This window comes from Lithobates pipiens, unplaced genomic scaffold (assembly GCF_037356315.1).
Source record: "Lithobates pipiens isolate NorthernLeopardFrog02 unplaced genomic scaffold, aLitPip1_a1.2 Scaffold_18, whole genome shotgun sequence".
Lineage (NCBI taxonomy): Eukaryota > Metazoa > Chordata > Amphibia > Anura > Ranidae > Lithobates > Lithobates pipiens.
Window position 1 is genome coordinate 546,444,881 of NW_027507758.1, and position 13,022 is coordinate 546,457,902.

Genomic DNA, 13,022 nt, shown 5'->3' on the forward strand with positions numbered 1-13,022 from the left:
TTGTGTTAAAAAGTATCCTGTTCTCTTTGCATTGCTTTCTTTGTGTGAAATACCTGGTGATCCTGCCAGCCTCTCTGCTTTCCTATCTCAAACAGATCATACTAGGCATGAGAGCTCATCCATCCCAGCGTGGTCAGTTTTCTGATTGTGCTGGTAGCACAGAATGCCTGTCCTCCAATGATCAGACTTGCGCTGATACATTCCCACCCTGCACAGTCATTCACTGAGAAGATTGGTGTTATGCTGTTTCTCCACCCCTACCTCTCTAAGCCTTTTATGTAGCTGAGAACAGGGTTATGTGATCACATAAAAAAAGAAAAAAAAAATATTTATAATTTATTTTTATATGTATACACAAATGTTTTGCCTTAAACTGAATGTGTTGTTTTACAAGGCAAGGGTTCATATATACTATAAGGATGCCTTAAGACCCCTTTCACACCTAGGGCCTTTTGCAGGCACTATAGCATTAGAAATAGCGCCTGAAATCTTCCCTCAAACGGTGTGCTGGCAGGACGTCGGGAAAAATCCTGCCAGCAGCTTCTTTGGAACGGTGAAGGAGTGGTGTGTCTACTGCTCATCCACCGCTGGTCCCCATTGAAATCAATGGGGCAGCGCTGCAATACCACCGGCAAAATGCCGCTATTGCAGCGTATTGTGGACGGTTTTAACCCTTTCTTGCCGCTATCGGGGGTAAAAGCACTCAACTAGCAGCCTAAATGTGCCACGAATCTGACAGTAAAACAACACTAAAAATAGCGGCGTTTTACCGCCGACGCTATGGGCGGCTTGGTGTGAAAGCCCTCTTAAGGATGCTTTTTTCTTGTTAGATCAAATTGTACCAGAATAACATGGGTCTTTTCTATTTTGTTTTCCTTGGGATCATATTTGATGCATTACCTTTTTCTAAATGATAGACATGTTTCATACCTTACATGACTATGTAATTATTTAACTAGTACAAGATTTGCTTGTTTTCATTAATACAAGATATGCTATAACTTCAAAAACTAAAATAACAATCACATGATTTGGCCATTTCCAGCCTGACTGGGGAGCAAGCCCATGTCAATGGAGCAGCTGAGTATAGTATTTATAACAGATCTTGGTAAGAAATTGGAAAATTATCGGACATGTTCCAATCCTTATCTGATTGCTGTTGTTTTCCCTGTATTGAAACAGTCTGCACGGTGTTGAACATAGCCTGGAGTCTTTCTGTTTATGACTGAGTTGTACATGGGTGGCTTGACTTATCAGTGTCAATTCCTGGTGTTTTACGGTACCTGATAGACACATGTGCAATATCCAGCCCCACTGTCACTGGCCTATCAAAATCTTTGACAAGCTGAAATACATGGTGGTAGCTGGATGTTGTACCAAGCGATACTCACATTTAAGGCCATATGTGTATATGAGCGTATGCGCTGAATGCAAGGATTTTGCATTCAGTGCATACATCCCTGAAGGCATTCAGTCATAGATGTGAGTAAAGCATGGTACAGCATCCAGCTAAGATCAAGCAACTGCGCATTTCTCACTGTCATGAATTTTGACATGTTGTAGGTAGTAGTGCTGGATGGGCCACCTTTGCCTCCTGGGTGCCTGAAAATGCCAGGATTTGACACTGATGGGCCAAATCTAGACATGTGCAGTTCGTTTTGTTCCGATTTAAAATTTGGATACATTTTTTTCAGTGGTGTAGTGAATAACACTTTCACCTAGCAATAAAAATGGTTGTTGGTTCGAATCCCAACCACGACACTACCTGCCTGGAGTTTGCATGTTCTACTTGAGCCTGCTTGGGTTTCCTCCGGGTACAATATATATTTAAAGCAATGCGTAAATTGACAGCGCTATATAAGTACCTGAAATAAAATTAATAAATAAATAACAATCCTCCGAAATTTGAATTTCGATTAGAATAAATTATAATTTGAAGAGAATAGATAAGAAAATAAAATAATATAAAATAATAGAATGGAATAGAATAGAATAGAATAGAATGAATATAACAATAAAACCATCTTACGAAATGTGAATTTTGAATAGAATATATTTGAATTAAAATAGAATAGAAAATAATATAATTGAAAAGAAAATAATATAATTGAAAATAAAAGAATAAAATAGAACATAGACTAGAATTCAGCCGAAAATGAGTTCAGTTTGATGAGATTTGGAAAATTTGAATAGATTCGAATAAATGAAACAAATACAGAAAATGAATTAAATAAATTGAACAAAATAAATGTATGTAAATAATGAATTGAAACAAATGTTCCGTTCTGCACACGTCTAGCCAAACCACCTGTGTGCATAAGGTCTTACTCATAAAGCGACTGTACCACTAACTCTCAAGTGCCCAAAAACCCAAGGATTTAAGGCTGCCATAATATTCTTGTCTATTCAAAATAAAGGATGGAAGGAAAAAGAGAATGGGAAGGAAGGAATGAAGAAAGAAAGAAGAAATAGAAGAAGGAAGGAGAGAGGATTAAAGAAAAGAAGAAGATGGAGAGAGCGAGGAGAAGGGAAGAAGGAAGTTGTGTTTACACCCTATTTACATAGTGATGAGAGAAAACTGTAGGAGGTGAACATTATTATCCTCAAATTCTCTGGGTTCTTCTGATTCCACCCAGTGCAGGTTAGATTTGAGTTTAAATAGATCAATCGGTTTAACTCTACAAAAATGAAAAAGAAACAAAAAAAAGACAAAACAGTTTTCTAATTACTGCACCCTTGGAATTTTCCACCTGTCTTGTGTGGATGATTAATATTTATGACTTGTGCCTGATTATGAAGGAGTCTAGCACATCAATATTCAGGATGAATAGAGATGTTTATTTTTAAAGCTCACCTTTGATGGTTTTGTTCTAATCTGAGAGTTGTGCTGTTATCTCTCTTTTCTTTTCTCTTCTTTTTCCAACAGCTGTGAAAAATGAAACCATTACCAAGGAGGAGCCATCCATTTACATGCAGCTCGGTAGCTGGCTGCCACAGATGTTATACTGTAGGAAAAGAGCTTCAGTTGTATAAAATTCCGATCAGAGACATACAAATGATTACATGGAGTAAGCAGCTTAAGCGTCTAAAATCTTTTATAAGATACCAGGATCTAGACTTTCCTCGTACTTATCAAGGCCTGTCAGTGAGCAAATCAAATTCTGTGCGTCAGCATCAGACAATTCCATATTTCAGCTAAATGCTATGTGTCCGTATCTCAGCTGCAGTGACTGAGAAGCAAATAAATAAAGACTAACATTAAGGGCAAGATTAGGAGGAACCGGTCAATGAGATCGGACTGCTGATTACCTTGTTGTGTTTGTAATGGTGTGTTTTGTACAATGTATTTGTGGCTGATAATTAAATCTGTAATTAACATGAAAATAATATTTGTAGCCCCCTCTAGTATGCTAGATTAAATGTGTATAGTTAGCTGTTAGTGTATGGAAATTTGGCCTGGCTAAGAGCCAGGCCTGGGTTGAATCTGGGTCAGGGCTGAGTGACTTAGGGAGACTTGATGACTCAGCAAGCAGCATCTCTGGTGACTCCCCCTGCTTTCTGGAATCTTGGAGAAACTTCCAGATGTAGAGAGTGGTGTTTAGGAGGAGCTACTTCAGGGGTCTCAAACTTGTGGCCCTCCAGCTATTGTGAAACTACAAGTCCCATGAGGCATTGCAAGGCTGATAGTTACAAGCATGACTCCGACAGGCAGAGGCATGATGGGACTTGTAGTTTTGCAACAGCTGCAGGGCTGCCGGTTTGAGACCCCTGAGCTACTTGGAGTATTGATGAGGGCCCTGGACAATCCCCAGAAAAATGGGCTGGCATGGCAGGCCATCCAATAAATACTCACGAGTCTTGCCAGCAGGGGCATTTGGGTGGAAGATGGAGATGGAGTTCTGAGGAGGCTGTCAGTGGCCCTTGAGGGTGCCCCATTGTCTGGTGGACTGTGGAGAGAGAGTGTCAGTCTGCTACTGTGGAGAATGAGCCAGAAGGGCTAGTGAAAGGGGTAGCTGCAGCCAAGCGGGCTGGCAGTCCCTGAGGAAGTGGTGCTGGGATCAGTAGCCACAGGGATGTAAGCTGGACACTGGACTTTGTTACACAACCATGGAGCCCAGGGACCCTGCCTATAAATGGCGTTTGCTTTGATCTGCCTGAGTATCTTGTCAAATTCACTAAAAGTGCCTCAGCTGAGTTTTTTTTCTGCAAGCAACTGTATTGGAGGAAGTGAGGAGTGTATATAGACTGTACATAGGAGAATTTGTACGTGAAGTTGTCTAAAGTCAAGTGGGCATCCCATAACACCCCTACTCTCCATACAAGTTCTAATCCCTCAATAAAATAAGAAAACAAAGTACTGGACTGTTTTCTGACTTTGGGAAATTTGGTGTGCCTGGCTGTGCAGGGTGGGGAGTCCCATTTCACCTCTTTAGAGGGTGCGCTACATATTGTTTAATATCTGTATATAAATTGACACTAAATGATAAATCAGTGGTTGTCCAGGCAATATAGCAAGCTTCAGTGAGTCAAGATGAAGGGACTCTTTATTTTTATTTAAAGAGGAGGAACAAATTAAAAGTCAGCAGCTAAAAAAAGCTGCTGTCTTTGAATATTAGGACACTTACCTGTCCTGGAATCCAGCGATGTCGGTACCCCAGCCAATGTTTCCGTTGGCTCTTGGGTGCTGCCACCGTCATTGCCTGCAATGGAAAACGGCAGTGAAACCTTGCAGCTTTACAGCTGGTTCCCTACTGTGCAAAGCGCGCTGTGCTTTCTAAATGGACCGGTGGCGGAGGAAGGAGGCCAAACTTCCAGGGGACCTTGACAGGGGACCTTGACATATTTTGTGGCAGCTAAGTTTCCTGGAAGTGGGGATGGGTACCTGTCAAAACCAGGTACCCGTTCCCCCTACCCTCGAAAGGTGGCAAATGTGGCACCAGAGGGGGGAGGAAGCAGATAAGTGGAGCTTCCCTTTTTGGGTGGAGCTACGCTTTAAGGATCAGAGGCATACAATTCAAATACATTCAAAATAGGGATGCTCCATGTTTATAGTGTTAACATGGGCACAACCAAAAATGTTTTTTTTTTGTTTTTACAATTCTTTTAACTGCCAAGCTGTCCATCAAAAGTGGGTGTTACAGGGGTTGAGACAAATCATTGAAAGCAGAACTACACCCATTGATTTAAAGTGGAACTAAACCCTTCTATCTTTTTCAGCCAAGGAGGCTGCCATCCTGGCCTCTGTTTGATCAGTGGTTGCCATGGTGCTGCACATGTGATCAGTTATGACAGCAGTTATTTCATGGCTTGACTGTTTGGTTGAAAGCTAGCATTTCCGGCATGCCGGGAATGGAACAGTTTTTTTTTAACTGTTAAAGTGATGGGTTTAGTTCCACTTTAACTATTAATGGTAACTACTACAGTGGCTTATACTCTCAATCAAATTGTCAAGTGATTGTTTAACACTTTAACACACACAATATATATATATATATATATATATATATATATATATATATATATATATATATATATATATATATATATGTATATACATATATATATATATATATATATATATATATATATATATATATATATATATATATATATATACACACATATATATATATATATATATATATATATATATATATATTCAGGTAAAAAAATAGAAAAATTGAGAAACCCCTTAAATGTGGGACTTTAAAGGTACTACCATATTCACATACGTAGGAAAATATATAAAAAATGTATTACCGTATACAAAGAAATACATAGTTACAATATCACAAAAACATATAAATAATCAAGGATGCATAACAATCAGGTATGATATGGTGTTACCTGAAAAAAACCCTGATGAAGGAGAATACGACTCATCTCTGAAACGCCATTGGGTTTGGGTTACTCCATTACACCTATCCATGATTTTTTGTGTATTGTTATGCATCCTTGATTATTTATATGTTTTTGTGATATTGCAACTATGTATTTCTTTGTATAATAAATGTTTTATATATTTTCCTACGTATGTGAATATGGTAGTACCTATAAAGTCCCCCATCTAGGGGGTTTCTCCATTTTTCTATGTTTTGGGGATGTGGTACACCTTTATAGCAGATTTATTTCAGATAGCTCTGTTTCATTTATATTCAGGTAAAGGACATACATGACTAACTATGTAAATAGGGCAGACGCATTTTAAAGGTTTAATGTTTGGCCTACGTTTTCTAATCACTTACCTAATTGGTGTCTATAGTTGCCTGAGAAGTGCTTTTGAGATTTCGGGAAGGGTGATGAGTTGCACATCCAGTTGTTGGTCAATGAACGGAGAAGGAACTTACCACCCAGCCTCCCTTTCCTTGGAATGGTTAAAATGTTGGTCATCAAAGCAGGCTGTTGGTGGTGGACTTTGCAAGGTCCAAGGTCTCTGCGGTAACTTGGGACATTGTTTGAGAGCCGGTGTGCTGTGGCTGGGGGCCACAGATACACAGATACAAAACTGGAGATGTGTTTAGTGCCTTCAAATATCAGTAACCTTTTCACGGTTTCTGTTTTAAGGGAATGCTGTGATATTCTTGTGATATTGTTACTATATGCTAATAAAAAACCTGCAAAGACCATTTTGATGCCTAATTTTGGTGTGGTCTGTTTATTGGTGGGTAAGGTGCTGGGAATTCCCTACAGTAAGTGTGTCCCCCATTCTCGAACCATACCAGGCCCCATGCCCTCAACATGAGGAGGAGGGTACCTTGCCAGGAGGTATGGTATGTGGCACTACAGTAGAGGAACTGTAGTTGTCAATGGAGCACAAGTGCAGTGATGCCACCACACTTGTACTCTAATGATACTACCTCCAGCTTCGTAACTGAAGCTCCATACCTCAATAGGAATTTGCAAGGCCAGAGCATTGCACCCCCAATTCACTAATCATTGTTGCAATGCTTTGCAGGCTTCAATAAAAGTGTTAATACATATTTTAACTTTTTGCAATATGGGTGCATTGATTGTTTTTTCAAATAGTGAAATTCTCCTTTAAAAGTTAATTTAATACTAAAAATATGTAAAAATGAATCCATAACCTGGCTACAGGTTCACTTCAATTTACAGTATATCCACTTCCAATGAATGTTAACTTGTACGTGCTGTGTTATTTGTTTTGTTTTGCTGGCATTTACTGTATATCCACTGATATTTTTGTATGAGAATGATGAATCATGAGAAAAAAGAAGAAATCTCATGTGATAGACATGGAACCACTTCACTCTCTAATCTTTTGTGAATCTGACCTTTTAGTCTACTTTTAGTGAATACTATCAGCCTAAAAAATGTCGACTTATTCTCTCCGACTTCCCCTGACTATCATTTCACTGATATTCTGTGGCAGGCAGCATTTTCTCTTAAATGTTATCATTGTAACTGAACTTCTTTTTGCATCTTTCTTGGGGCCGCTGATCAAATGGTCTGTGGTGAGATCACCTTAGAAGCCATAACACCCCCTTATTATGTAATACATACCCCCCCCCCCCCACACCAAAGGGCAAACCAGCTACACCCCCATTGAAAATCAAGCTTTTCATTGTAGATCAGGCCATTTTCTCCACTGAAAACGCCTGAATGTTATGAAGTATAGAAAAAAAAGTGACATTTTAACAAACACATTTTGTACATTGTATAGGAAACACCCCAATTCTCTTGCTGCTTCTGATCCTCGGCATTAGGAGAAGAAAAAGAAAAGGGCTCTTTGAAAAGCAAGCTTAATGAGACCCCCCAGTCCAATGAAATACAACAACGCAGCCGGCAGAAGTCTGCACTGTAAAGGGAAAGCAGGTCGCCAAACATAAAGGCTTGAACGCATTGTTTAAAATTGAGACCTGGGCTATAAAATATAAATCACCCCTACAAAGAGCATTATTGCTCTGCTCAAATTGTTCTACATAGAAAAAAATAAATTACAAGCATCAGGGTTCTTGAAAAGGCTGGAGTTGTACAATTTGTGCGAGCCATGGGAGTCAGAGGCAGAACATTAAGGAAGCCAATATACGGAGGAAATGAATTCACCCATGAACACAACCATTTCTCTCTCATCTGTGCGTGGATTTCAGGTCACCCAGTCAGAAGGCATTTATTTACTTTGCCTTTTTAATGAACACGCTTCCCAGCTTGCCAATAAGACTTTTCATCTGTAAATATATGCATTTGCATGTGCATGTTTGTTTGGGTGCACGTGCAGCCTGTGTAAAATCATGTACATGTATGCACATAAAATCAGGGGTAAATAAATTGACTGTGCGGCTTCTGATGTTGCACTAGATATTTTATTAGGACAAGGTAGGAGTTAAAACCAAGTGAGGGTCAGGCGGTCAATGTACAGTTCATTGGTTTCCAGTGCTTTTCATCTGGGACCCTGCAGATTTAACAGGAATAAAACAGAACTCCAGGCAAACAGCTTATAACACAGATAGAATACAAATAAAGGGTCATATTAACCCACCAAAGGATTTTTATTACTGCTAATCCAGTCCTGAGGTTAAATGAAAGGACATGTTGGACATTTTTTCTCAATCTGCAGCTACAGTCACTGATCAGTGTATTCTGACAGCTACCTGTGCCGCTGTCAGAATCCAATCTCCTGCGGGGGACAGGGATTCTTCCATCCATCGTATTTGTGTGGATGATGGAACCTGTTTGCTATTTTCATTCAGCCTGTAAGTTCTAGAGAGTTAGCGGTTGGCTGGGCAAAGGGTTAACTGTTGCTGGGGGGAAGGCTGAGGGGGAAGGCTGAGGTCCAGGGGCCTCCTAGTGGCATAGGAATGTCTGCCTCTCCTTGTTGGCCTTCCAGACATGATGGGGGGCTTATTACCCAAATTTTATAGAAACTGGGAAATGTGTGATTGGATGCATTTTATTGAAATTAAAGTGTTTGGTGTGCTTTAAATTGAGGAGCGACGCTGACAGAAATGTAAAATCTATGTGTAAATATATGTAAAAAAAAAAATGGGAACACCACAGTCGTAGTCAGAAAAACTGCGTTGACAATTTAAAAAAGGGGGGGAGGCAAAAGACAAAAAATATAAACATAGGGTTATACAGCACTAATTGATTTCTAATGCTGTTAAAAACTGCCCTACACTAACACACTACTCTGACGCTACACTATAAGGACACACTATAATGACACACTATATTGACAGTTTGACACCCTTGTCAGGGAAATTCAAAGCTTCTCCCTATAAGCACATATAATTTCTTTGCGCTTAAAAGCACAAAAACAGCTGTCTCATATAATGCCGGGAAAGCGCGCTTGTATGTCTCCAAGTAACACAGACAGATGCTGGTATCACCTTGAGCTTAGCTGAATCCTCCAGAGAATAGCCAGGCTCCTTTTATTTATACTATAAACATGAATAACAAGGGAAGGTGGTGGCTTCAGAATCAGCCAATCAGACACTTTCAAAAGAACCAATCACAGACATGTATATATTCAAATAGAAATACAGTAGCGGCGTGTGCAGACGGTCATGTGCAGAGCCATGCGGCAAGTGAATTGTGAGACACAAAGGACTCACAATTTGAACATTACTTACATGGCTCTGAACATGATTGTGTGTAGATTCCCACTGTTACCAATGACGCGAGCCATACTCTATCATTACTCAGTGGGCCATAATTGTGTATGGTTATGCTATGGTTCCCATGTACACAGATCTGCTTACTTAGGAGTTTAGATGCAGTCACCATGGAGTGGCCAGTCCATTGGTGAGGCATAAACAAACATCCTTAAAAGAACAAACAGATCTGCCATGCCCACGGGAAGGTTTCCACAGCCATTGGTCTTCCACCAATGTCTGTATGTGCGAATATGCTCACATGAGTGCATTACAGCACAAATTACACTGGGGGACATCTGACAACATAAATTAATAAATATTTCCACAACAGCTCCTCCTCTTTGTCATATGCTCCCATGTGTCCCTCGATGAATCTTGATCTTTTTCTTACACCTGCAAATGAATCAGTCCTTACAGTCCAAACGAGTTCATAACACGGCTTGACTTGTAGAATGTGTTCTTCAGGAGGGATGACTTAGGAGGAGGACATGAAGGCCGGTCGGTTTGGGCTCCTCTGTGTCTTGTACATGGGTTGGGCTTTGGGGCGTCTCATCTCAGAGGAAGATGTGGTCACGGCTCGGGCTCTGTTCACTCGTCCAATCAAGAAACAGAAGCACCTCATCAAAACATATAGAAGGAATAGAAATAAAAACAACATGAGTATATATACCCTTACTTCCTTCAACCATAATCTGATGAAAAATAAAAAATCCCCAAAGTTTCCCAAACCTTTAAAAGGATTCCGACCTTCACTAGCTATAGCTCTGGCTTTGCCTGGCAGGGATCTAAACCTTATCCATATGAACCTGAACTTTGTCACTGTCATGGTTATGCAGTGATCTTCCTGTGTTTGCTTACCTCCCCTCATGTGTTCAGTCTAAGAGGCCAGCCACTTCCCCCTGGTGGCTTTTATAACCTCTCCTCTAAGCATGGCTCCCCCCCAGGCCCTATCAGGGAGCCCTATATTAACCTGTGCACTGCAGGCCATCAGTGCTGATCAACCATTGTGTATACCTTTGGGTGTTAGCTTCCTGTTTCCTGCCGTGTGCTCTTCTACTGTTTTCCGTTACCGACCTTGGCGTGTTCTGACCATCCCTGCTTGCCTGTGACCCTGACCTATTGGCGTGTACCCGACTATTCTGTTCTGCTTGTGGCCCCGACCTTGGCTTTGTCCCTCACCATCCCTATCCTCCTGTTGCCTACTGTGGGTGTGAGCTGGGGGACCCTGGGGGTCGCGACCTGGAGCCAGTTGCAGCCAAGTCCATCCTCACCACTAGAGGCGCTGGTGAACACCTGCTGGCTCTTAGACTCCGCGCCCCAGGGAATCTTACGCTCTAACCCCAGTGGGATCTGTCCCCCGTCTGCAGCAGTCAGCCGTAGGGTCCACAACCTTGCGGTGAACTCCTGATCCCTACGGTGTGCATCTGTCACCTCGCCTCAAGGTGACCTGACAGTTTGATCAGCCATGGACCCGGCTGACATGCCGCTTCCTGCAGTCGATCCGTTGCAGGGCTTAGTTCGCAGACTTGAGACCCAAGAATCGCATCAGACCCAGATAATGCAATTCCTTCAGGATTTGGCATCCCGTTTTGAACAGGCTCAGGCCTCATTAGGACCCCCAGTTCAACAACCGCAACCGCTATCTGCTGCTGCACCTATCGCATCAGTCGCAGCCACACATTCATTACAACTACCAGCTCCGGTCCGTTTCTCTGGGGACTCCAAGGCTTGCAGGGGGTTCCTTAGCCAGTGCACAATTCATTTTGAACTTCAGCCCCAAAACTTCCTGTCCGATCGGGCAAAAGTCGCATATATCATATCCCTCCTGTCCGGCGAGGCGTTAGCTTGGGCCGCCCCTCTGTGGGAACTGAATGATCCAGTGATTTCTAGGCTGTCTGATTTCTTGAAACTTTTTCGGAATATCTTCGAGGAACCGAGTCGTGTCTCCTCAGCGGCTAGCGCTCTTTTACGTCTCCGTCAAGAGTCTGCATCTGTGGGACAGTATGCTCTTCAGTTCCGTATCCTCTCAGCTGAATTGAGCTGGAATAATGAGGCCCTAGTTGCAACCTTTTTACATGGCCTCTCTGATAGAGTGAAGGATGAATTAGCAGGACGATCCCTTCCTGCTGATCTGGACAGTGTCATCACCTTGTGTAACCAGATCGATATTCGCTTTCAGGAGAGGGCCCTGGAAAAAAAGACGCCAGCACTCCCCGTTCTTTAGGCAGCCTGAGCTTAGTCCCTTCTCTTCGATCCGAGGAACACCCCCTGCCTACTGAGGAACCTATGCAGTTGGGCTGGACTAAATTATCTCCCGAAGAACGTGCTAGGCACAGAACTCTGGGCCTATGCCTCTATTGTGGGGCCAAAGGTAATTTCCTTGACACTTGTTCTCTTTGTCCGGAAAAACGCTCAGGGCTAATACATCTGGAAGGTGGAGTATTAGACCCTGAAATATCACTTTCACCTTCTCGTCTTCTCCTTTCTGTGTTGCTTCATGTCGGTGCTTCCTCTCATTCGGTCTCAGCACATCTGGATTCCGGAGCCGTTGCCAATTTCATGGATTGGGAAACTGCATCCTCCATGAGACTTACGCTTTTGCCCCTTACAACGCCATTGGTGGTCTTGGCGATTGATGGCACGGTTCTCCCAGGGGGCCCTATCCGCTTTCAGACTCTTCCTGTTAAGATGTCAGTAGGGAAACTTCACCAGAAGTGGATATCCTTCCTTGTTTTACCTAAGGCTTCATCTCCTATCATATTAGGTCTTCCTTGGTTACGGCTCCATTCTCCACACGTTGACTGGTCTGCTGGACAGATCCTGGCCTGGGGTTCCTCCTGTTCCTCTTCCTGCCTACTCAAGGGTACCCCACAGGAGAAACTTCCTGTTACCACCATCCCAGTATCTTCTGCTCTTCCCACTGTATATAGCGATCTCTGGGATGCGTCCTGCAATAGTCGGACTGATGCACTCTCTAGGTCATGTGGTAATCTGAATGAGGGGTCCACCTATGAACCTGAGTCAATCATTCACTCCAGTTCGCATAACCATTTACCTTTGTCTGTCCCTAATCTCCCTTGGACGCACAGCCAGGCTAACTTGTCTTCAAGTTCCACAGTTGCTATGCCCTGTGATGCGATTGAGATGGTCGCTACACCTAACTATACTATTCAGTCAACCTCTGCACCAGTTATGCCAGTCCAGCCCATGCCCAATGAGCTTCCTGCTTCTTGTTCAGCACCTTCGGTGACCTGGCCTCACCCTACTGCTACTATGTCCATTCAAACCCGTTTAAGAGGCTCAATCCATCCTTTGGATAGAATACCTCATTCGGCCAGGAGGGGTTTTCAATCTTTTCCGCAGGGTTCTCTGCATTCTGTTTGTGTTGCAGCTATCCAGCTTGACTCT

General features: G+C 42.3%; 1 long non-coding RNA gene across 1 annotated transcript; it reads left to right on the plus strand.

Annotated features, from left to right (window-relative positions):
* Positions 1-2,299: 2,299 nt before the first annotated feature.
* On the plus strand, positions 2,300-3,387 carry LOC143990257 (uncharacterized). Its single transcript, XR_013277248.1, has 2 exons — positions 2,300-2,587; positions 2,927-3,387. It is a non-coding gene; the product is annotated as an uncharacterized LOC143990257 (long non-coding RNA).
* Positions 3,388-13,022: the final 9,635 nt, after the last annotated feature.